The 26,177-nt window shown below is 43.6% G+C and overlaps 1 pseudogene; it reads left to right on the forward strand.

Annotated features, from left to right (window-relative positions):
* The window catches only part of LOC140342907 (ubiquitin carboxyl-terminal hydrolase 12-like), a 99,461-nt pseudogene that overhangs the window by 57,868 nt on the left and 15,416 nt on the right, over nt 1–26,177 (forward strand).

Raw genomic sequence — 26,177 nt, forward strand, 5'->3', positions numbered from 1 at the left:
AGAAGAAGCAGCAAGAAGCCTCCTGGGATGCATGGCATGAGTATCTCAGAAGGCTCTGCGCTCCCATTCTGTCTTTATCGCTACAGTTTCTGGTTATAAGAACTGGAGCTCCCTTATGTTGCATCATATTTTGCCTGTCTGAACAGTTCAATTTGTGGGTTATATTTGTTTTTTCCTCCCCTAACAGAAGCATTAAAAATGTCTTTGCCCCTGGAACAAAAATATAAGCTTACCAGTCATTTGGCAATGTAGCAGCATTATTCTTTTCAGGCTTTTTACTCTTCTTTTCCCCTGGTAATCCTGTGAACAACACACTTCCTGCCTGTGAGTGGCTATACTCGCTTAACTTTATCTCTGGAGGGAGCCATAGTTGTCACCCAGGCTGGACTTCAAATATCTGCCTTTATCTGTTTTATGTGGCAGGTCCTTCATTGGAGGACAAGTGATACCCTTTCTGCGATAGAATAACCTCACCTCGCCTTATTGTTATGTCAGGTCACAATTTGTACACATGCAGTTTAATTTGCTTTGCAATTTACATATAATTTGCATAGTTAGCTTGAAAAAAAAATTTTTTGAAGTCCATTGAAATGTAGCGCAGCCTTGTCGAGACCTTAAGTCCCTTGAGATGTTAAAACTTATTTAAAGATGTAGAGCAGGGGTAGGCAAACTTTTGTGGCCACTAGGCCATTTCAGGGGTGGGCGAAGTACATTGGGCCAGACTCTGAGTCCTGCCCTAATGGCTCCGCCCACCACCATGGAAGCCTTCCCTATTTACCTGGCAATGGTAAATAGGGGAGCAACAGCAAGGAGGCAGCATTGGGGCTCTGGTAGTTCCTAACGCCCCTGGCAAATCAGGCCGGCAATCCGCACCTCCGGAGCTGGCCGGTATTAGGCCGGATCGGCCAGGGGGCGTTAGGCCGGAGCGAACTACCAGCTAGGCCGGATCTGGCCTAAAGGCCGGAGTTTGCCAACTCCTGATGTAGAGTTTCTTTTCTGAATTTGAGCGATTTCCAGCTGGCATCACCCCCGGAATTTACTATACCTGCTTGCATCACCCCCAAGATGTGATGCTCGCATCCTCCGGGTGATGCGAGCAGCCGTTGGTGGATTCAGGGGGGTGAGCAGGGCGGGGACATAACTTGTTAAATGACTGGTTAAGATATATGGGGTGATGGGTGGAGTAAGTAAGAGGTGGGGTTAAAGGACAGCGGTATATATAGAGCAGAGGTAGGAGGGCATAGGTCAGAAATTTGAAAAAGCAGAGGTGAAAGTTGACATTATGGCGTCCGTTGATGACCTGCTGGACCGCATCAGGTCAGCTGCGGCAGTTCGTGGTGTCCAGTGGCTGGAGTCACAGATGAAGACCTTGGGGCCGGGGCTAGAGCAGAAGGGCCAAGCGGGTCCCCAACGCTCTAGACGGGCACGGCTGTCCAGGCCGCCGGTGCGCCTCAGCCCCAGTTTGGCCCCTGGGTTCCAGCGCCATCCTAGGAGCCCCAGTAGGGACCCTCCGTGCCCCCCACGCAACGGGTGCCTGAGTGGTGGGCGGGCCGGGAGGAATCCTCGGCGGAGGCGGGACCCCCAAGCAGAAGTGTCCCCGGGTCTGCCTGTCAGATCCCGGTCTGCTCGCACCATGGAGCGGGAGCGCGCGGCCATTTCCCCGGGGAGATCCGGTGGCGGGAAGAAGGCCCGGCGAGGGAGTGTCCGACGGGCGGGACCGGATCGTGGTCCGTCGGCGGTCGGTCCTTCGGAGAAGAGGAGAGCTTCGTTGGTGGTGTCCAGTGGGAAGCGGATGTCTGGTGGAGCGCTGGAGGCAGTTGCATCCACTCCTGGTGAGATTCTACGCAAAATGAGGCGGGCAGAAGTTCCAGGCCGCACTTCCAGTTCTTCGGTGGCACCCGCATGTGACGTCATGGTGATGCGACCGGAAGTCCAGGAAGATGCGAATGCGGAAGAGGAGGTGACGCAGGGGACCATTTTGTCAGAGGGCGAGCTGTCGGCATCGGAGGAGGACGTTGAGGACGGCGCTCCTGTGGACCCTGCGGCTGCAAGGCATGGGAGCCTTGTGAAGCCGGGTGAGTCCCACCCTGTGTGGGGTCCTCATTTAGGGGGGGAATGTGGCTGTTACTGATGAGGGGGGTAGTGGTGTGCGGGGATCTGGTGTTTTCGTGTCGGGGCAGAGGGTAGACTGCTACAGGGTTTGCGGGATTTGTTATTTAGTTTTGGACTAGGAGAGCAGAGTTGTCCCCCACCTCCGTTGGTGGGGGGTTCAGGGGGTGTCTCGGGTCCGGTAGCAGGTGGTCCGGCTGGGTCAGGGGGATTTAGGGATGTGGCGGCAAAAGGGGGGAGTGGTTTGTCCACTCCTGGGTCCTTGGTATCGGGGGGTTCCGTACACGCGGGGTTAGGGGCTGCGGATAGTGTGGACCGCGAGTGTGATGGACGGAAGGATGGCGGGGTGCCTTCGTCGGTGAGCGATGCAGCAAAAGGTGAGGTTTATATTTGTTTTGAGGGGCCTTTAGGTGCGCATTTGCAAGCCGAGGTCAGAGAAAAGATATGGAAGGGTGAATATGTGGAGATATTTTCCCTGTTACCAGTGGAGCGTTTTGGAGCCCGGGACGTTAAGGTGAGTGAGGGTAAGAGGGCGAATGAGGAAAAGAGCGCTTGGCGCTCCATTCCTCGAACTCTTCAGAATTGGCTGCAGGCGTTTGCCATTTTAGCTAGCTTGATTGGAGAAAAGGCGCCGGATAATTGCTCCGCTCTTTTCTGTTACTTAGACGCGATAAGCCAGGCTTATCGGGTTTATGGGCGTGTGGCATGGCTCCGTTATGATGAACAGTTTCGTCAGCGGAAGGCCACGAGCCCTGGCATGAGGTGGGACCACAAAGACATTAATTTGTGCATGCGCCTGATGACATCGACACGCTGGGGATCGCAGTCCTTTCTTGGGACAGCCGGGGGTCCCGGTGCGGCGGGCCCCTCGGCGGGGAAGTGAAAGGGAATTTCCTGGTTGTTTAATGAGGGAACGTGACGTTTTGGCGGCACCAGCCGCTTTAAACACGAGTGTTCGGTTTGTGGGGGAGGCCACGGGGCCGTGCGCTGCGTTAACAAGGGTAGAGGGCGGATTGGGGAGCCTGGGGGAAAAAGGGACGACCCCAGTGAGGGTGGAAAAAATGCGCCCCTTTCTAGATGGATATCCGGATAGGGAGGGGGCTCGGTTGTTGTGGTTTGGTTTTTCTGAAGGTTTTCGTATTCCGTGTGTTTTGTCCATTGTCTCACCCCCCCCCCCCGATCCAAGAATTTGCGTTCCGCTTTTGCGCATGCTGAGGTGGTGACGGCCAAACTGCGGAAGGAGGTTGAGTTGGGTCGCATGGCGTGCCCTTTTGTCGAACCTCCGCTTTCAGGTTTGGTTGTGTCTCCGTGGTGTGGAGTGGTGCCTAAAAAGGAGCCCAACAAGTTTCGGATGATTCATCATTTATCCTACCCCAAAGGTGAATGATGGGATTGATCCGGAGTTGTGTAGGGTATGTTATACCTCGTTTGATGCGGCGGTGGAATTGGTGCGAACGGCAGGGAGAGGTTGTTTGATGGTGAAGGCAGATGTTGAAGCAGCTTTTTGTTTGCCGGATAGTTTTAGGCTGCTTGGTTGTGAATGGCAGGGGGCCTTTTTTGTGGATAAGTGTCTTCCGATGGGTTGGGCTATTTCTTGTGCGTTTTTTTAAGTTTTCAGTTCCTTTTTGGAATGGGTGGTGCGGGATGTTGTCCGGTTTGACTTCGATCATCTATTACTTGGATGATTTTTTGTGTGTTGGTCCTCCAGGTTCCTGGGTTTGTGCTGCTCTGTTGGGCTCGTTGCAACAGGTATCGGAGTCGTTTGGGGTTCCGTTGGCGGCTGATGGAGTCGCCACGGACAGTTTTGAGTTTTTGGGGGATTGTTTTGGATTCCTCTGCAATGGAATGTCGGTTGCCGGACGAAAAGGTGGACGATTTGCGTGTGGCGGTGCGCAGGGCTCATGGGTTGTGTAAAATTCGTTTGCGTGACTTGCAATCCCTATATGGAAAATTGAATTTTGTGTGCAACATTATGCCGATGGGGAGAGTGTTCAGTAGGCGGTTGGCGGCTGCTACGGCTGGTGTTCGCTCTCTGGGGCATTTCATACGGTTGACCAGTGAATTGCGGGAGGATTTGCGCTTTTGGATGCAGTTCTTGGATTGTTACAACGGAAGGACGCTGTGGATGGCGGAGTTGGTGTCTAATGTGGCGCTAGACCTGTTCACGGATGCGGCGGGGAGCACTGGTTACGGGGCTTATTGGGCTGGTCCCTGGAGTGCAGAGGTTTGGCCAGATTCGTGGGTGGCTGCCGGTTTGTGCAAAAATTGCTACTGGAATTGTTCCCAGTGGTGGTGGTTTGGCAATCTGGGGGAAGGAGCTGGGTAATACAAGAGTTTGTTTGCATTGTGATAATTTGGGGGTTGTGGGGGCGATTAATAACAATACCGCTAATTCACCCCCGGTTGTGCGATTGTTGCGACATTTGGTCTTGCTGTGTTTGTGTCATAATATTTATTTGAAGGCGGTGCACATGCCTGGGAAGGATAATGACGTGGCTGATTCTCTTTCTCGTTCCCAGTGGGTGCGGTTCCGGGAGCTGGTTCCAGGGGCGGATCGTCAGGGCACTCCTTGTCCGTCGGATCTGTGGACGATTGTCTAGCGGTTTTGGTTGGAGGGATTCGTCGGTCGGTGGCGGAAGGAACGTGGAAGGCGTATGTACACACGTGGCATGAATGGTTTGAGATTGTGCAACAAGAGGGTGGGGGGGTTAGATGTTAAGCAGAGTTTGCTGATGCTGTTGTTGTTTCTGGCTGTTAATTTTCGGAAAGGGGTGTCGGGTCATGTTATGGCAAAGAAGTTGTCTGCATGGGCCTTTTTATTTAAGTTGGAAGGGGGGGAGGACCACAAAAAAAATTTTTTGGTACGACAGGCTTTAAAGGGCTATAGAAAAGGTGGGGTGAAGAGAGATACTAGGAGACTGGTTGCCTTTGCTATGCTGTTGGAAGTGTTGGGTAGTTTGGCGGGTATTTGTGTGGATTCGTTTGAAGTGGCTTTAGGGCGGCATTTACGGTTACCTTTTTTGCGGCACTGAGGATGGGGGAGGTGGTTAGTCCGAGCAGAGCTAAGTTTGGCGGCTTGTTTCGGAGGGATGTGAGTGTGCAGGGGCATAGGGTGCAGATTTGGATTAGGAATTCGAAAACTGATCAAGGAGGGCGGGGTGCCTGTTTGATCTTGGGTGCGCTGCCGGGGTCGGCGGCCTGCCCTGTGAGGGCGGTTCGCCAGTATTTGAAGGTGCGCGGACCCGGGCAGGGCCCTTTCCTTGTACATAGAGATGGGTCTCCGCTGACAGGTTTTCAGTTTGGAGCAGTGTTTTCAAAGTGTGTGCGGGCTACGGGGCGGGCGGCTGAGGAATATTCCTCGCATTGGTTTCGCATTGGGGCTGCTACTGAGGCGGCTCGGTGGGGTCTGGGTGATGAGGCCATCAAGCAGATTGGTCGTTGGGAGTCCAATCGTTTCAAATTGTATATTCGGCCGCAGTTGCTGTAGGTGAGTATGTCAAAGGGGGGTTGTGGGACTTTCTGAGGGCTGGGTTCCGGTGTTATTACAATGGTTGCGGTTGGTGAGTGGGGCTTTTTTGGGGCTTCTGGTTGTATAGTATTCTTTTGTTTTGCATTACAGATTCTAAGGAATGCCTGATTTGGATTCTGGGGCAGCCTGACGGGCGGAGGTGCGCCACAATGGGCGGCAGATGGGGTTTCGGCAGGGTGAAGCCAGAGTCCGGTGGATTGGAGTACGTGGCATGCAGTGGAGCCGAGTGATTCCTGAGATCAATCGATATGTTCATTTGGATCTTGCACCTGCTGTTTTGGTAATTCATGCTGGGGGTAATGATGTGGGGTCCAGGCCTGTGCGGGATTTGTTGAAGGATATAAAATTTGATTTTTTACGTTTGCGGTCTGCATTTCCTGACACGGTCCTGTTATGGTCCGAGATGGTGGCGAGACTGACATGGCGGCGTGCACGATCTGTCGATCGTTTGAATAAGGCACGCATTAAACTTAATAAGGCGGTCAGTGAATTTTTCGTGAGAATTGGAGGATTGGTGGTCCGTCATAGAGAGTTGGAAGGTGAGCCCCGTCTTTTCTTACGGGATGATGGGGTGCATCTCAATGCGGTTGGAACGGACCTTTGGATGTTGGGTCTGCAGGATGGCCTGCAGAGGGGTCCTAAGGTGTGGAGGTGCGCTCAAGCCTAAGGTGTCATGCTTGTGGCGGTTTTTTGGTGGTCCATGATAGTGGGGTTTTTGGAACACTGGGTTGTAGTGAGGCCCGGTGGGTTTGGGGGGATACCTGCGTGTTGTCCCTGAGCCGGTGTGTTAACGGCTGGGGCCTAATTTTGTGTGCAGGAGTATCCAGGTGACAGTTAGGGATGTAGTGGTACTGTCATGGACCGTCAAAAAGACATGTTTTAAACAAACTTGAAGTTCTTTGGAATGTATTTGTTATATGGTGTTTGCTGTTGGGCATTTTATAAAGAAAAAGTTATTAATGTTTTATATTTTGTTAATAAAAGGCTGCTATGGCCAGTTATATCCAAGACAGGTCTCTGTGCATTTCTTAAAGGGTTAATGGGTAACGGGACGTTCTGGTTGGCTGGCCGGCAGAGGTAAGACGACTTTGCTATCCCCCTTTACACTTGTCATGCGTTTACCCCTCGCTTTCCTCTCACCAGGAACCACTGCTGCTTGAAAAAGCTCAGCACTGACCGCCTATTACCACTCCCAGGTGCCTAGCAGTTGCCAAGTAGTCACTCAGGAGGGGTAAATGGCATTTTCTGTTGTACAGTTACAACACATTACATTACATTTTTTTTTTTAAAGTTTATTTTTAAATTTATTAAATTTTGGACATATTTCGGTGAGTTATGCCTAGGAATTATAGCCTACAATCTAAAATAAATTTCCATGCAAAAAAGCTGAGCTGAGAGAATAGAGGTCTTTCCTGTGGGAACTAGGCTCCTGGGTTACCAAATAACATCTTAACAGGTAGCTTTAAGATATTCCCCTATGCATCCCTACATTGTCTTAAATGTGTCTGTATTTGTTATATTGTTTTGCTGTTTTGTAATTGCAGGGTTATGTACTAACCATTATTATATTACTACCAGGGTTTACCTACTAACAACATTATTTTCATGTACTGTATACTTTGTTGATTTAAGTTCTTATATTCATACCAAACAATACTGCTGTGTATTTCACGTTTCAACTTGTTCCTTAATTAAACTGTCTGACTAGCTATTATTTGTGCATAAACTTAATAAATTCATATATTTATTAAATATATACGGTGAGGAAAAGAAGTATTTGATCCCCTGCCGATTTTGTATGTTTGCCCTCTGACAAAGAAATGACCAGTCTATAATTGTAAATGGTAGGTTTATTGTAGCTGTGAGAGACAAAATAACAAAAGAACCTTCAAAAACCCAGTGTTTAAAAGTCAGAGCTTGATGTGCATTGTAATGAGTGAAATAAGTATTTGATCTCTTCGCAAAAGATGACCTAGTACGTGGTGGCAAACCCCTTGTTGGCAATCACAGAGATCAGACGTTTCTTGTAGTTGGCCATCAGGTTTGCACACCTGAGAGATTTTGTCCCACTCCTCTTTGCAGATCTCTCCAAGTAAGTAAGGTTTCTTCGAGGCTGATGTTTGGCAACTCGAACCTTCAGCTCCCTCCACAGATTTTCTATGGGATTAAGGTCTGGAGACTGGCTAGGCCACTCCAGGACCTTCATGTGGTATTTCTTGAGCCACTTCTTTGTTGCCTTGGCTGTGTGTTTTGGGTCATTTTCATGCTGGAATACCCACCCAGATTTGATTTAATGCATTGATGTGACTTTGTAATCCTCATTATTGTTTCATCTTTTATTGCAATGTTTTTGTGTCTGGTTTGTAATGATGGTTTCTGTTGTTTAGCAATTCTCCAGCAATGTTTTGTCATTTTTTTCCCAGAAGTATTGAGTACAAATGTCTGCATGGTTTCCACTCCAAACTGCTACTTGACCCCCCTCGTTGCCTTTGTCCCATTCTCAAAGTCACATTGTCACATATTGGTATTTGAATGTATTATGTACATATTCCTTTTATGAATAAATGGTCATGGTTTTTAGTTCATTTGCACTCATGTTGATTTGCTGCCACACAACTCGTCTGTTCATTTGTAGTAGTGTTATAGGTTTGTTGTCATTGTGCTGTGCTGCCTGATCTTGGCCCTATTGTATACAAACACATTTCCACTTGTTGTCCAAACTGGTTGTGAATTAGTTGTCCAGCTGAGTTGCATACTCATTCTAACACACCTGATGGTGATGGAAGGATGTTGTCTATTTCATTATTTTTTTAAATTATTATTTATAATTATGTATTATATTATAATTTATGATTATAATATAATAAATATAATTATCATACCTGGGAGTTAATCCTAAGAATTACAAGCCCACAATATAAACAAAAATTTCTATGCAAAAAAAATAGAATCACTTTTGCATCAAAAAACTGACAGAATTAGAACGCTAGGGGGGGTTAAGCTGATTTTTGTGTTTTTTTGATTTAATTTTATTTTTTTTATTTTTTTTTACATAATTGTGTGTTTCAAACTTTTTTTAAAATGATATCTACTAGACCCTTGTTCGGACATATTTCTGTAACTTACAGGTCTACAATTTAAAAAAAAAAAAATTTATGAAAAACAGTGTACCGCTTTTGGTACAGAAATCTAGACATCAGTGAAACGCCCAGGTGGTTAAATACTGGATTGCATGCATTATTTGGATGTTTACATAAAACAAATAGTACTAGTATCTAAAACTTTCAGGGACAAATAGACTTTGTGGCAAATATATTTTCTTGCTTTTCCAGCCTTTCAGGGTGTTTATGCAGGTTTAAATGGCATTTTAGAGCTTGGCCCACTATATATTGACTTACTCACCTCAGCTTGGTAGTGGAAGCACATGAAGGGGGTTTCCTCCTCTAACCAGAAGCAAAATTATCCATGAATGTTGCTTGGAGCCAAACCCATGACATCAGAAATCAAAGGAAGAAATAGGCAATATTTTCAATTTGAAGCATGTTAAGCAATATGCCCCAAAAATCCTCTTTGCCTATTTCCTCCTATAATTTATAATTTTATATGTATGTGTACACACATAAATACATACATACATATATATAGGCATGTATGTACATACATTAGTGCACAAGAAGCAAAACAAACACTATACAGATAAAAAGAAAAACTTACCCGAATGAGGATCCTTCTCTGGAAAATTGGCTGGCGCATTTTTCAACTGATAGAACACACTTCACGCGCACATAGCGGTTCTGCCTTGGCGCACAACAATGCGCATCACACTCCTGAGGTTTGGTGCACAACTATGCCCATCAAACAACGGAGTTTTAATAAGCCAGTCGTGCCGTTTTTAGCCGGGCAAACAATCCAGGAGAACTGCTTAAAAACAAACATCATTGACTTTTTAAATTGTAGGTCCTAGGAGATTGTAAAGTAGATCACATAAAAACAAACCCCCAAAAAACAAACTACAAAGTGTTTTAAAAAAGTTTATTCAAAATAAACCCATTTGCTTAAAAGGTCACATTAAAATGTTGAGACCACACAGACGCCACTAAACACTTCCATATAAAGTCAAATTAGTTCAAAAGTGGCCCAACAAATATTGCATTCCAAAAATACTTACCAAACCAATATGCTATTTTGACCTATCAAGGGTGAAAAACTGGATTAGAAAATATTTATCCAGGACAAACATTTAAAGGTGGTAATATAGACATATTATTGGAATGAAACAATATGGTCACAAATATAATAACATAGCATTAACATTGACTTCCTAATTGCAAAATGGACATTAAAACATTCAAATTTTAAAAACAAAACCATCTATTGTGCTAAATGGTAAGCAAAGTATGAAATGTAGCAACATAGATTAGTAGAACACAGCAAATACCCACCTGCTCATTGGGAAATGCGCAGTCTATGCAATTTGGCTGTTTGTTTTTTGACAGTTTGACATTCCATATTCATTTATTGATATGATCCTTTACATTTGTACACCAGTGAACAGCTATCTAATAAATAATAAATTAAAACAAAGTAGGCTTTAATGTTCAAGTCATTTATTAAATGTGTGTGCATAGTTCTCCCCAGAGGGTTTTAGCCAGTTGCTCAGCCCAGCTGCTGTGAATACCCCCGCCCAGCTCTCCTCGGCAGCTCTCATCCTCTGCACGGATCTCAGTGAGGCTGCTCTGTGCTCACCTGTCATCCGTTCAGAGGATTGCTGCCGATGAGAGGTGATCACACAGTTCAGCCTTCATGTGAAGGAGACACAGGCAGCTGGGATTTCTTTAAAAAAAAAAAAAAGAAAAAAAGCTGCCTGTAAAATGTATCCACTGCTCTTTGTGTACAAACCTCCATATCTGGGTGTGCAGGGGACCCTCATAGATACTAGTTACTACAATTTCAGCCCCCCAGCTTTAAAGAATTTTAAGATATGAGGGTCACAAATGTAAAAAGTTATGAAATTGAACTTTGGGGTTGCTGTTTCAGAGGAAAGTGCAACTAGGAGTCCTTGAGCCAGCATGGGCCTGCTGGGCTATCTTTTTTTTAAAAGGATCAAGTGAAAAAAAAGTTTTCACAAAAGTTCCCTTTGAGCCCCCCTAGCGGTAACCCCGAGTCACACTCGGGGTAACTTTGGAAGCCCCTCTTACCTCTGCCCTGGGCTCCCGCTGTGATGCCAGGGCGCCTGTCCATTGGGAGGCGTGACCGGGCGGGAAATTTAAAAGCAGATTACCGGGTAATCTGCTTTTAAATGCCGCCCGGCCACGCCGCTGCTCGCATCCGAAGTTAGATGCGATGCACGCATGCAAATCACTTCCTAAATGTATCATTTCATCACCTTGTCTTTGACCTTGATTGTTCCTGACTGATTGCTGGAGACCACATGGCATGCAAACGGCATCTCGCCGGCGCAAGCGCATGGAGGAATTTGAAAGCAGCAATAGCGATTTGGAATCTCTTGTGGAATCAAGCGATAGTGATTCACCAGGAAATTTGTCATCGGACAGTGAAAGTGAGCTGAGCGACGATTCTGAACCTGAGGTCAATGCTGTGCGCACATGGTGTCCTATTGACGTTGATGCGGACCAGGCAGCACCGCCAAGATTTGTGATTGACTACAACAACACCATGGGAGGTGTCGACAGAGCTGACCAAGCCATGACATTCTACCCAGCGATGAGGAAACAGCAAAGGAAGTATTACAAGAAGATTTTCAGGGATCTAGTTGAGCAGTGCCTATGGAATGCCTACATTCTGTACAAAAAAAAATAGAGGCCTGTGAATCATTTAGACTTCATTTTGCAAGTTTCCGAATCTATAGTCAAGAACCACCAAACACCATCAGTGTCTATGAATAGACCTGGACGTCATGCTTCCACCGTTGTCAACTCAGAACGCCTGACTGGTCGTCACTTCAATGAATACATCCCACCAACCCAGAAAAAGGCAGCACCTACAAGGATGTGCGTGGTTTGCTGCTCAAAGACCGATGACAGAGGAAGGAAGAAAGGCAAAGAAACCAGGTTCTACTGTCCTTACTGTGATGTTGGACTTTGTGCAGCACCCTGCTTCAAAATCTACCACACCCGGGATGTCTACTAAAAAAGTAAATATTTTTTTTTTCTAAAATCTGCATTTAATTTATATATTATTTATCAATAATATTGCACCCTTGTTTGGGAAATTTCAGTGAGAAATTTTTGATAAAATACTTTTTTTTCGAATAAATTACATTGTTGTAGTCTATTATTTTAATATTTTTTATAATTATGTATTATAATTTATGATTATAATATAATAAATATAATTAATATACCCGGGAGTTAATCCTAAGAATTACAGGCCCACAAGATAAACAAAAATTTCTATGCAAAAAAAATAGGATCACTTTTTGCATCAAAAAACGGACAGAATTAGAACGCTAGGGGGGTTAACTAAATGTAGCGTCAGGAGCACATCTGAAGTACGGCTGAATTCACACCGGCAGTAAGGTTACATTTGTCCATTCCTCATGCCAAGAACCACTGCTGCTTAAAAAACTGCTAGCTCTGAAAAAGCCCAACACTTACAGCCTGTTATCAATCCTAGATGCCCAGCACTTACTGCCTGTTACCAATCCTAGGTGCCTAGAACTTACCCCCTGTTACCAATCCTAGGTGCCTAGCAGTTGCCAGAAGTCACTCAGAAGGGGTAAATGTTTTTGCTGCGAATATGAACTAAGCCTAACTTGTTACACCACATTCATTATACTATTACACTACTACAAAGGATTACACTCTTAAAACTTAGAACACTAGGAAGTTGGGTCACAATATACGGCATAGGACAATTGTGGCAAAATACATAGAATGGAAAAATTGGATATACTAACGGGGCAGGCATTACAAAGTTGAAACAAATTATTGGGAGAAGGTAGAACACTGAAACAATAAGAGGTTACTGATTACCCATGGCATAAACAACCACACCCCCCCTTTTGACCACCTGGCAACAGCTTCCCACCACCCGGCTGAAAAAAATTTCTGGGGAGAACACTGTGTGTGTGTTTAATAGAACTTAACATTTTTGATTATTATATTTTGTATTATATTTTTTTTTATATTTGTATATATTTAGTTTTTTATATATATATTTATTTTTATATTTATTATTATTACAAATCAGTTAACTCTTTCCAAACCTGAAAATAATAGGTCATTTGAAAATATGCTTATTTCTTAGCTAATATATTAGTTTGAAATATTTGAACAGCCCAAATATTTTTAATTAGGGCTAAATGTAAGATGTGTGCTATTTAAAAAAAAAAAAATGATTTTTTAGGGGAACAGTGACTTTTAATGCAAGCTCGCCAGTGTCAAGCTCATGGAGATGCGCAGCTCGGAGCGAGCCAGCATTTCAGTTGATAAATGCCGGGTTGATAAATAGGTTTTTGTCGGCTGATTTCGGACAGTAAATACGCGCGTGAGCGAGCTTCTGATTTTACTTGATTAATTAGGCTCAGAGGGTCCACCATCCTGCCTTGCAAAACTGTGATAGTTTGTTCAGGACATGGACCCTGCTGACATTCTGTTGCCTATTTCCATGCAGGACCTGTGTGAGCAGATTAAAAAACAAGAGTTTCTTCAGATTAAAGTTGTGGACTTCCTCCGGAGGTGTGATGAACGTCTGAATAAACTCCAATTTGCCATTAACCAGTCTCCTACCTCTGCGACTGCAACTCCAGCCCCTCTACCTGGGACTCCAGTACCCGCTACAGCTCCAGTCACCATGCCACCTTACTCCGCCTACTCCACTTATTCCTACCACCCCCCCCCCTGCTACTCTGGTGACCCCAAGCTCTGTTGTGGATTTGTTAACCAATGCCAAATTCAGTTTGAATTGCAGCCCTGGAATTTTCCCACAGAACGAACCAAGGTGGCTTTCTTCAGGGAAGGGCCATTACAAGCTCAATTGTCCATTGAAGGCCCCAAACACAGTGCCTGGTTTTGCCCAGGGAGCACCTCTCCCTATTAGCTCTCCACTGTCTAAAATAACTTTTCCTATCAGGATCTCAACTGACGGACACCATTTCTGGACCCAAGCCCTTTTGGACTCTGGCGCTGCTGGAAACTTCATCAACCAACAATTAGTCTCCGATTACAACATCCTTGTGGTGCCCCTATCCAAGCCTTTGGTGGTCTCCATGGTTAATGGCATTGCTCTACCTGACTACATCCAGCATGTCACCGTGCCACTCTCCATGAAACTTGGAGCTCTGCACACTGAGGCCATTTCCTTCTTGGTGGGTTCCCAAGGTCATCCATCCAGTTTTGTTGGGGTTGCCATGGTTACGCAGACATGCCCCCATCATTGAATGGAACACTGGAGACATACTTTTGTGGAGTGCCACCTGCTTCCAGGAGTGTCTTCCCAAGCTACTTCCCGGTTTTTGCCGCTGCTTCACCTCTGCCTGGCTTACCAAGACCATACTAGGGATTTCCAGATGTTTTCAGCAATAAGCTGAGATGCTTACTATGCACCATCCATACGACTGCGCCATTGACCTGCTCCCTGGCTCTTCTCTTCTTTGTGGTAGAATGTACCCTCTCTCCATCCCGGAAACGAATGCCATGTTCGAATATATTCAGGGGAATTTGGAGAGGGGCTTTATCCACAAATCATCATCCTTGCTACCGCTGGGTTCTTATTCGTGCAAAAGAAGCATGGTTCCCTGCGTCCCTGCATCCCTGCGTCCCTGCATCGATTATAGAGGTCTGAATAAGATTACAACCAAGAACAAGTTTTCGCTGCCCCTAATCTCACCTGTTTGACCAACTCCAAGGGGCATCTGTCCTTACCAAGTTAGTTGGACTTGCGCGGTGCCTACAACCTGATCTGCATTCGTGAGGAGGACGAATGGAAGACTGCCTTCAACACCTGGGATGGCCATTATGAATACTTGGTAATGCCAATTGGGCTCTTTAATGCGCCAGCGATGTTCCATAATTTTGTTAACATCTTCCGGGACCTCCTTTATGTCTGTGTGGTCGTCTACCTGGACGACATCCTGGTCTACTCAAAAGGTCCACCTACCCACCGCGACCATGTTAACTTGGTCTTGCAACGTCTTCGGGAAAACAGACTGTATGCCAAGCTGGAGAAATGCCAATTTGAACTTTGAGGTTCCATTTTGGGGTACATTGTGTCTGCAAACGGTTTGCACATGGATCCTGACAATCTTTCGTCTTTGCTAAACTGACCACAACCACTTGGGCTAAAACCTGTCCAGAGATTCCTTGGCTTTGCCAATTACTACCAGCAATTTATTAAAGACTATTCCACACTGATTGCCCTAATTACAGCTATGACCAAGAATGGTAGTAACTGTAAAGTCTGATCACCGGAGGCGCTCCAGGCATTTTATTTATTGAAGAAGGCCTTTGCATCAGCGCCTGCCTTGGTTCGCCCTGACACCTCTCAGCCCTTCTTTTTAGAAGTGGACGCTTCCTCTGTTGGAGTGGGCGCAGTTCCCAGAGAAATGCAGCAGACAAGCTGAGGTCCTCTGGTTTCTTCTCTAAAAAGTTCTCTCCTGCTGAAAAGAACTACTTGATCGGAGACTGCGATCTTCTTGCAGTCAAACTTGCCTTAGAGGAATGGCTCGACATCCTGTAACCATATACACCGGCCACAAGAATCTGCAGTATTTACAATCAGAAAAACGCTTAAATCTTCGTCAAGCCCGGTGGGCACTCTTCTCCAGGTTTGACTTCATACTCCTGTATTTGTCCAGGTTCCAAAAATATTAAGGCTGATGCCCTTTCTCGCTCCTTTAAAAAGGAGGACCCACTTTCGTTATTGACCCTGCTCGAATTATGCCCATGGCTCCAGTCCGGCTGGACCAGATTCCTCCTGGGAAATCATTTGTTAAAAAGAGCCAGCGCCCTTTGGTCCTTCAATGGGGACATGCTTCTAAGTTTGCTTGTCACCAAGGGCAACACAAAACCTTCGACTTAATCAACCACAAATATTGGTGGCCAAATTTCTCGCTTCTGGCAAGCCCTCTGTCACCTTTCGGACATCAAGCTTGACTACTCTTCTGCCTACCACTCCTAGTCTAACGGGCAAACGGAGCGGCCGAACCAATCCCTTAAATGTACATGCGGAGATACTGTCAGCTCCCAGCAAAACAATTGGTCTTACCTTCTGCCTTGGGCTGAGCTAGCTCACAACAATTGCTCCAATGGGTCAACAGGTCACAGTCCTTTCTTTACAAGCTCCCTGCTCCTGTTCCTTCACTGTCTGATGTTCCTGCTGCAGCCGCTACCGCTGACCACTTTCAGCAGGTTTGGAGACAAGTTCAAGAGACTTTAAAGCACTCCTCTCTATGCTACAAGAAATGGGCCGACAAGAAAAGATCCCCTGCACCTCAGTTTTCCCCTGGCAATAAGGTCTGGCTTTCTACAAAAAATATTCGGTTACAGATGCTGTCTCCCAAGTTGGCTCCACGTTTCATTGGTCCTTTTCCTGTCCTGTCTCAGAATAATCCAGTCACGCACAAGTTGAAACTGCCGCCTCCTCTAAAAATCCATAATTCCTTTCATGTTTCACTTCTTAAACTGGTTATTTTCAATAAATTCTCTAGGAAGACTATACCTCCTTTTCCTGTCCCTGCTGCTTTAGAAGAAGAATATGAAGTAGAACAGATCTTGGACCAGAATTGTCCGGGGATCGCTGCAATATTTAGTGCATTGGAAAGGCTACGGCCCTGAGGACCCTTCCTTGGTCCCTTGCAAGGATCCCCATGCTCCCTGCCTACTCAGGGAGTTCTATGCCAAGTTTCCCCAAAAACCCAGGCGGGGCTGGGATGGCTGGGGCCCTAATAGGGCAGGTACTGTCACAGATCCCTGCAGGACCAGGGGATATGTGCCCCCTTCAGTGTCACTGACCTTATACTCCCTTCTGCCAGCACCAGCTCTACTAGGGGATCACCTACTCAGCTAACTTCCTGGTCTAGGTCATGTGACTCCCAGTCAACTGCTCCATTACCTCAGAGGACTAGAGTGTTCCGCAGACACACTTTCCCTGCTGGTGGAGGTGTGAACACCGCCAACCTCGTCTCCAGGACCCCTTCTGGTGGTAGGATGGGATGCAGCAGGTCACATGGCTTCCATCCATCACATGACCATTCCTTAAAAGGAAGTGAATGGCAACAGGAAGTTGCCTGAACAAGAAGTTCCTTTGGCTCTGCTTCCAGGTCCCTGTTGTTTGATCCTGTTGTTCCTGATTATTTGTGTTTCAACCTCGGCTTGACCTTTAGTACTCCTGATCACTGCCTGCCCTGACCTCTGGCTTGTCTGACTACTCTTTGTCCCTCCTTCTGGTACCACGCCTTATTCCTGCCTGTCAACAGTCACCTGTCTCTGTGTGCACGGGGGCCACAACCTGGCAGTTGCCCGCAGCACAACACCCTGACTTCTAGAGGCTCTGGTGAAGACCAGGCAGCTGCTTAGACTCTGGGCCCTGGGCACATCTCTGCCAACTGAGCTGGTGACACAGAGGGTTCACCACCCTACCTTGCAGAACCGTGACAAAAAGATTGCATGGACTGTGAGATTGGCAATTTTTTGCTCTATTGATTAAAGGGCTCCTTCTGCATGAGCAGAAGGAGCAGCCAAGAGCTTCCCAGGATGCGTGACGTAGGTATTCAGGGAGGCCTTGCGCTCCCATTTTATCTTGATTACTGTGGTGATCAAGACAGAAAGGGGAGGTGCTACAGAAAGGGTGTTGCACTAAAAAAAAAACAAAAAAAAAAAAAAAAGGGGTTAATGCAGAAGAAAAAAAAACCTTAAATAAAAGGATTGTCCACCCCTTTTATGTAAAGTAAAAATTCTTAGCTTAGGTCCGCTTTATATTCAGAGAGAAAAACAGTAATGATGTTTAGCTGTATGCTATATTTATTAGATGTAAATGTCATGTATTTAACCTTGAAATAAAATGTAAATATGTTATTTCTGATTACTTTTACAGGGCACTAATGCCTCAACATTGGAAAAAGAGATTGGCCCAGAGCAGTTTCCTATAAATGAACATTACTTTGGTTTGGTCAATGTAAGTGTTATTTTCTTTTATTTGCATATAAAATCCAAAATGTTAAAAAAAAAAAAAAGTAAACCTTGTATGTCTTGGTTATTGGGCAGTGACCGCTTAATATATCCAGAGTGTATGAATGACAGAAGAACTAAAGCAACACTTACACCTATACAGTTAGGTCCATTAATATTTGGACAGAGACAACTTTATCCTAATTTTGGTTCTGTACATTACCACAATCAATTTTAAATGAAACAACGCAGATGCATTTGAACTGCAGACTTTCAGCTTTAATTCAGTGGGTTGAACAAAAAGATTGCATAAAAATGCGAGGAACTAAAGCCTTTTTATTTTACACAATTACTTCATTTCAGGGGCTCAAAAGTAATTGGACAATTGACTCAAAGTACTTCATTATGTCATTATCAATTAAGCAGATAAAAGGCCTGGAGTTAATCTGAGGGGGGGGGGGGTTGTATGTGGAAGATTTTACGGTCAAAGGAGCTCTCCATGCAGGTGAAACAAGCCATCCTTAAGCTGCAAAAACAGAAAAAACCCATCCGAAAAATTGCTACAATATTAGGAGTGGCAAAATCTACAGTTTGGTACATCATGAGAAAGAAACAAAGCACTGGTGAACTCGGCAACGCCAAAAGACCTGGTCGTCCACGGAAGACAACAGTGGTGGCTGTACGGAGAATCAAGAAAGAGGTGAAGAGAAACCCCTTAATAACAGCCAACCAAATGAACAACACTCTCCAGGAAGTAGGCATATCGATATCCAAGTCTACCATAAAGAGAAGACTGCATGGAAGTAAATACAGAGGGTGCACTGCAAGGTGCAAGACACTCATAAGCTTCAAGAATTAGAAAGTCTAGATTGGACTTTGCTCAAAAACTTCTAAAAAAAAAAAGCCAGAACAGTTCTGGAAAAACATTCTTTGGACAGATGAAACCAAGATCAACCTTTACCAGAATGATGGCAACAAAAAAGTATGGAGAAGGCCTGGAACAGCTCATGATCCAAAGCATACCACATGATCTGTAAAACATGGCGGAGGCAGTGTGATGGCTTAGGGGTGCATGGCTGCCAATGGCACTGGGACACTAGTGTTTATCCATGATGTGACACAGAAGCAGCAGAATGAATTCTGAGGTGTTCAGAGACATACTGTCTGCTCAAATCCAGCTAAATGCAGTCACATTGATTGGGAGGCGTTTCATAATACCGATGGACAATGACCCAAAACATACAGCCAAAGCAACCCAGGAGTTTATTGAAGCAAAGAAGTGGAAACTTTTTGAATGCCAAGTCAGTCACCTGATCTGAACCCAATTGAGCATGCATTTCACTTGTTGAAGACTAAACTTTGGACAGAAAGGTCCACAAACAAACAACAACTGAAAGTCGCTGCAGTAAAGGCCTGGCAGAGCGTTAAAAAGGAGGAAACCCAGCATCTTGTGATGTCCATGAGTTCAAGACTACAGGCTGTCATTGCCAGCAAAGGGTTTTCAACCAAGTATTAGAAATGTACATTTTATTTTCAGCTTTTTAATTTGTCCAATTACTTTTGAGCCCCTGAAATGAAGTGATTGTGTTAATAAAAGGCTTTAGTTCCTCACATTTGTATGCAATCTTTTTGTTCAACCCACTGAAATAAAGCTGCTAAAGCTAAAAGTCTGCAGTTCAACTGCATTTGAGTTGTTTCATTTAAAATTAATTGTGGTAATGTACAGAACCAAAATTAGAAAAAAGTTGTCTCTGTCCAAATATTTATAGACCTAACTGTACATGCAGAATGTTGATTCATATAGTATACACACATCATGTTAACATTTAAAAGTATTTTATTAAATGTATAGGGGGTCATTATAGTTTTATATGTCTTGTAGGTTTTTTTTTTTTTTTTTTTTTGTTGCAGACAAGTATTTTTACTGGGATCCCTACCAAACTGCTCACCCTATTAAAAAAATAAAACAAAAAAACTCCTTGACCAGTATCTAAAGATTAAACCTCTACACATTTATCATCTACTGCTAACTATATGTTTACTATCTTGAATGGAGAGAAATATATTATTTAAATATATCTTGACTTTCCATTGTTTTAAGTTTGTCATTTATTTTTGTGTCAAGCACATTATGGCTTACTAAGGATATCTAATTTCAGCAACTTTGTGTTATGTGGTGCATTTAAATTGAATTTTAAAATATAAAAAGTATAAATATATTTTCTTATTTCTGATACAGAACTATATACTTCCCTAAATCTCTCATTATTTAACAGTTTTTATATAGCGCCAACATATTACGCATCGCTTTACATTTAAATGGATGAAGAGGGTTAGCCTCTACCAGTGAGCAAATTTTGGTGTTCGTTCCTTTACATTAAGTTTTCATTCCTTCGCGTCTTTGAAGGTTCCTTAACTTCTTCTTGGGCCTACTTCTCACCAATCTGGGTCATTCTAGGAGAAACTTTGCAGCCTGATAAAAGATGTCTGACTTCTCTAAGGTAGAGTTGGGACAGCAAGAATCGGAGAATATGGAAAAGGTCCAGTATTTGTGGGATATGTCTCCTTTTAAGACCTAAACTTGATGATTTTCCCCACCTTCCTTAAAAAAAATTATATTTTTTTTTAATATATATTTGTTATTTGAGGTTTCACAGTGATAAACATATATACAAACAACTTCAAACTGTCGTAGGCAAACGTATACCTTCAAATACAACTAATCAAACTATGAAATCGTATACATTTGGGCATAGAAATAAAGTATTTTTGACAAACAAAAAGTAAAAATAAAAAAGAATTGGAGATTTAAAAATTAGTTGATATGTATGGGAGAGTCATTTTCCATTACTCTGTTTAAATACCAGGTAGTATGATGGAAACAGTTGTATAACTTTATTTTTGTAGGGGAATTAAGTGTCAATAAAACTTTCCCAAGTTTCAAAAAAAAAGTTTTGTTTTTGATTATTTGTGTATGGCAGCTTCTGTCCACTTCATTCTGAACCGTAAAAAAAATAAAAAATATTTTTATCAGGAAAAATATTTCTCGATATTGGACAGCTGGTATCGCTTTCCATGACACTCTATACATTTGTAAAATCTTTGTTACCGGTAAATTGGGGAAATGGTTCTGCCATTTTGCCATGCCTACATTTGCTGTAGAGTAATCTACCTCCATTTTTAAAAAAATATATAGATAGCTTTGAAACCATGTAGGGGGAAGGTGGGGGTGGGTAGTAGCATAGTATCTAGAGGGTTATTCTAATCATGTGCCATCAATACCCTAGCTACCCGTACAGCGTAGACTCCTATTTGAGTAAGCAAAGAAATTCTGTTTGACATAATGTCACGGTCCCACGGCTGCACGTGAGGTTATCTGACAGTCTCTTTGTTTTTACTTGTTCCTGTGTTGTTGTTTGTAATGACCACACCCCTTGTATCAGCTGCAGCTGGTGGTCATTACTGCTCCTCTATTTAGTCTGGCCTTACACTTCATGCTATATGCGGTTGATATTCACTTCTGGGATGTGAAGAGCTGGTGTGTTGTCCTCCTCAGGGTTCCTGCTCCTCCGTTTGCTAATTAAGTTGAACTACTTTTGGTGTTTTGTTGTTCTTTTGTTGTTACTGGGCCTCAGGGAGACACTGGCTCTTTGATCAGGGAAGGAACCAGTAGTCTCAAGCCCAGTCACCACTCTCAGGGCTACTAGGGCCTAGGTTCCAGTGTATGAGTATTCCCACCTTCAGGGGATATTCATACTGTCAGAAATCAGGGCTAGGTTAGGGTGTCCGTAGGGGGTGACCGTTTCCTTTTCCCTAGCCATTGGAAGGCCTAGTCCCTTGTATTTATCTTTCTGTTTTCCTCCCCTCCCCTTATCCGTGACACACAAAGGGGAATCTCTTCCTCAACTCCGGGAAGGAATAAGCCTCGTGAGTCTTTGGATCGAGCAATAGCCGGACCGAAGTAAGACCCCTTGCGGCACAATCAGTGAGCAGAGGAGGGAAAATCCTGGGGCAAACTCAACATTGCCTTAGAGAAGGAGAAACAAGGAGTATTAAGCGACTCCGCCTTGCGTAAGGAATGCGGCACCTGCCACTGAAAAAAACAACAGATTAGGTTGATCCTCCTCGGGTAAAAGTTCTTCGTGGGTATGTAAAAAAAGCTAAGGGGTTCCATGGAGAATATATTGAGAAATCCACTTGCAGGTTGGTATAAAATGAAGTGCCATGTATCCAATACTTTAATATGCGCAATAACGCAGCTTGCTTGTACAGGGCCACATCTGGTAAATTCAGCTCACCATTTTGTGTGGTTTGTCGCAAAATCATACGGCTGGCTACTACATGTTTTCATCCCCAAATAAATGTTCTGAACAAAAAATTAATTATTTTTAGATCTTGGGGTGGTAGAAATTAAGAAAGGGTCTGAAATAAAAATAAAAGTCTGGGTAAAGAAACCATTTTAATTAGTGCGACTCTATCCATAAATGTGAGAGCGAGGGAAGCCCACGACCTAAAATCTTTCTACATTGAACGAATAGCTTGTTCAAACTTAAGAGTGTAGATTTTTGCTGGATTTTTTGGGATCAGCACACCTAGATATCTAAAATAGGATTTTGCCCATTGAAATCGGTAGGACAAACTCCAGTTGGGTTTATGTTTAGGGAAAAGAAAAAGTGCTACAAATTTATCAAAGTTTATAGTATATCCTGATACTTCTTGGAATTTCGTAAAGAGACCCAAATACTACTAAGAGAGTCTTTCGGGTTTGAGATAAATAAAAGTAAGTCATCTGCAATTGCCGTTAGTTTGATTTCAGTAGTGCCGAATTTTATCCCCGAAAACCTGGGATCTCCTTCCAACAAACGTAGTAGCAGGTCTAAAGCCAGATTAAATATTAGTGGGGACAAGGAACAACCCTTTAGCGTTCCACTGTGCATTATTATAGGCTGAGAGAGCTGATTATTTACTATAAAATGTGTGGTGGGATGGTTGTATAGAAATTTTGCATATGTTTAGAAGTGAGCTCCAAATTTCCTTAGCTCCAGCAGTAAATGTAAATAGGGCCAAAGTATTTTATCGAACGCTTTTTTAACGTCAAGACTTAGTACATGAGTACAAGAGTACATTATTTTTGTTATATGGAAGAGTAGTTGCTGCTATGGCTGTTCTGATACCTATGGAAATCAGACGGTTACTTATAAAACCCAATTGGTGGTTGGTTAACAAGTTAGTTAGCATCGGTTGTAGGCGTTTGGCCATAATTTTAGCCATCATTTTGTATTCTGTATTAAGTAGTGCAATGGGTCTATATGACGAGGGGCACTCAATATCTTTGAACAGTTTAGGAATTAAAGAAGTATGGGCTTGGGTAAAACCAGGAAAAGAAATTTGATCTTCCAAGATACCGTTGTATATATCTAGCAGCAGGGGAGAAATATATGTATCCAAAGGTTTAAAAAATTCCACCGCTAGACCATCTGGACCCGGCGTTTTCCCCAGTTTTATGGGTTTTAATAGCTCTAGTCACTTCCTCATACACCAATACATATAGTATATAAGAAAACAGCCCTATTTGAAATTGGAGCAAACCTTGAAAAACGACCAAAAAATGTATAAAAATCTGCCAAATGTATTACACTGCAAACCACATTTTATTTTAAATGAACGTAGAACTTTCCTAACCTTCCCTGGTTAATGGAAGGCACTAAACTTAGGAGATCTGAAATAATATCCAGTGATATTTGTCCAGTAGTATAGCCAGTGTTGAAATCTATAAACATAAAGTGACAAGTGGACTTCAGTAACCAGAACACTTAGAGGGGTGCAAAGCATAGCTATTATCCACCGCCAATTAAACACAAGAGAAAACACTCTTTGTTGCTGAGTAACAGCGGCCAAAAAATCTTGGAATATGGGAATTTTGTACCCATTGACTTGGATTTGGATCTACCTTTTTTATAGGCAGAGAGAATTTGTTGTTTATCTATGAAATGGAAAAACTTCGCAATCACTGCACAAGGCCTTGTATTAGAAGCATGTTTTTCTGGGCCATTACGATGAATGCGTTCTATCATGCGTGAGGAGAGTGGGTTCAGATAAAGTGCACGCATGAGGTCCACTGTAACAAATTTCAGAAGGTCCGGGTATTTAAACTATTCCAGTATCCTCAGGAAACGGATGATAGAGCGGTGGTATTGATTCTCCAGGTCCAGGATACTTTTCTGTAAGCGATGCAAGTTGAGTTGTTTGCAAAGAGATGGTGGATTGTTGTGATAAGATTTGATCCTCTTAGTTGCTAGTCCTTTGTTCTAGGCCCCCCACTCGAGTTGTATTGCTGGAAATTTGTTGTAAAGCCGAGTCAATTGAGGACTGCAGTGAATCAAATTTTTTGTCAAAGTATGGTGAGTGACAAAAGATTAAAGACCTCTTGAACGGTGGAAGAGGAGGGTTGTTGTGACTCTGGTAGTGCAGGTTCAGCGTTAGACATGTCCATGGGATGACAAATATGGATCCTGTCCTGATAAGGAATGTGCAGGTGAATTAAGGGCTGTGTCACGTGCCGCGGAGTGTACTTCTCCTTTAGCCTTGTTGTGTTTGCCCACAATACCCGGGGTAGAACCGGTTATGTACTTGTACATCACTTAAAATAGAACGTCTTTTGACAAAGCACCAGGATCTGCCACTTGTTAATGTACGATGCAGGGGAGCAGACAATGGCTATATGATACTTTTATGAATGAGCTTGAAGATTCAAGGCAATAAAGAAAAAGCAGAGTCAAGCCACTGCAGCACAACACATTAGAATCAAGCACTAAAGAAACTGCCAGTAATGGAAATCGGCAACGGTGTAAAGGTGCCACAGTGCACAGGAGTCAGGTACAAGCAACTAATGTTTGGGGTAGTGAGAAGGAGTAGGGCCTCAGGCAAGGCAAACCACTTGCAGTCAGTACTCACTCCTGTGTTGAGAATCCCTCAGGGATATCACCAGGCTCCATGTAGCAGCAAGAAAGATAGAAGTGTAGCCAAAAAAAGGGAAACTATAAATCCTTTGGGCAGTAATCTCCTGGAAGCTGTGACTGGCAGTATTAGTTAGCGCTGTAGTAGAATCAATAAAGAGTGCTCATGCCACGCGGCCAAGATGGCCGCCACTCACGTGCACCTGTTGAATAGAGCACTGACTCCGGCACAGAGTTCCCCTACGCTGCGTGAGGAGAGAAACAAACTGGTACCAGGTGAGGTCAGAAATCTTCTGCAGCGGCTCCGTAGCAGGGACTTTTCAATGAGTCACGTCGGAGGGCTAATAAAATGCAGGCTCCGCCCTTGAAAGTCCCTTAATATTATAATTTAATGTATAATGTCAGTAATAGCACAGAGCACAAACTGATTTTCTACTTGAAGTGCCATAGGAGTAGGTAAATTAGGCAGAAAGTAAACCGTGAGTTCCTAGGAGGGAAGGATATATTGGAAGCAGGAAAAATGGACAAGTGTAAAGAGTGATTATTACAAGTGCCAAATTGTGGTGGCTAAACAATATGGGCTTAAACATCTCTGAAATGGCAGGTGTGGAGTGTTTTCTGTGCGCATTGGTTGGCATTTATCAAAGTTGGTCCAAGGATGGACATCTGGTAACAAGGACAAGGTGGTGGGCAAACAAGACAACGATGTTGGAACACCGTGCACTGTGACATGCTTTATATAAGACTGCATTGCCACTGATCAGTCAATGCAGAAGCACATTAAACCTTCTAAACTTAGTTGCATTGTTCCAGGGTTGAGTAGATTTAATAAAAAAACAAATACCCTGCATAATCAAAAAACTTTCATTCAGTGGGCCTGATTTATAAAAGCTCTTCAAAGCTGCAGCAAATACACTTAAATCAGTGAAGCTGTGTGATTCAGCAAACCTGGAATGTATTTCTTCAAAGTCATTTGCTAACAAATGTTTTGAATCCTGGACCAGATCCATTCCATCACCAAGCTTCACTGATGAAAGTGTATCCTCTTCAGTCTTGGAGAGTCTTTTTAAATCATGCCCCTATGTGTCCTCTTTCAAGCTTCAGTGGACCAGTAAGGATCTGGTTTTCCAGCTTCTTTTCAAATGTGGAAAACCTCTTTAAATGTCACAAATAAGTTGTATGCATGAAATAAATACTTATGTGATTGTGTACCATTTCTTTCTTTTCACTGTAAATAATTTAGGCTCCTATTTATAAATAAAATATTTTTCTAAAATAACTAAAAGCACGGTTCCCACTTTCTCTAGCTGCACGTCATTTGCTTTTAAGTGGACTTTTATTATTGTGGTTGGCTAAAATGCTGGTGTCTGCAGTTGGAGAGATGGCCTTCTCACTAAGCTGAAAATATAAATAAATCTTATTTCCGTTAAATATAGTTATTTCTGGGGACACTTG

This window comes from Pyxicephalus adspersus, chromosome W (genome assembly GCF_032062135.1).
Source record: "Pyxicephalus adspersus chromosome W, UCB_Pads_2.0, whole genome shotgun sequence".
NCBI classification, from domain to species: Eukaryota; Metazoa; Chordata; class Amphibia; order Anura; family Pyxicephalidae; genus Pyxicephalus; species Pyxicephalus adspersus.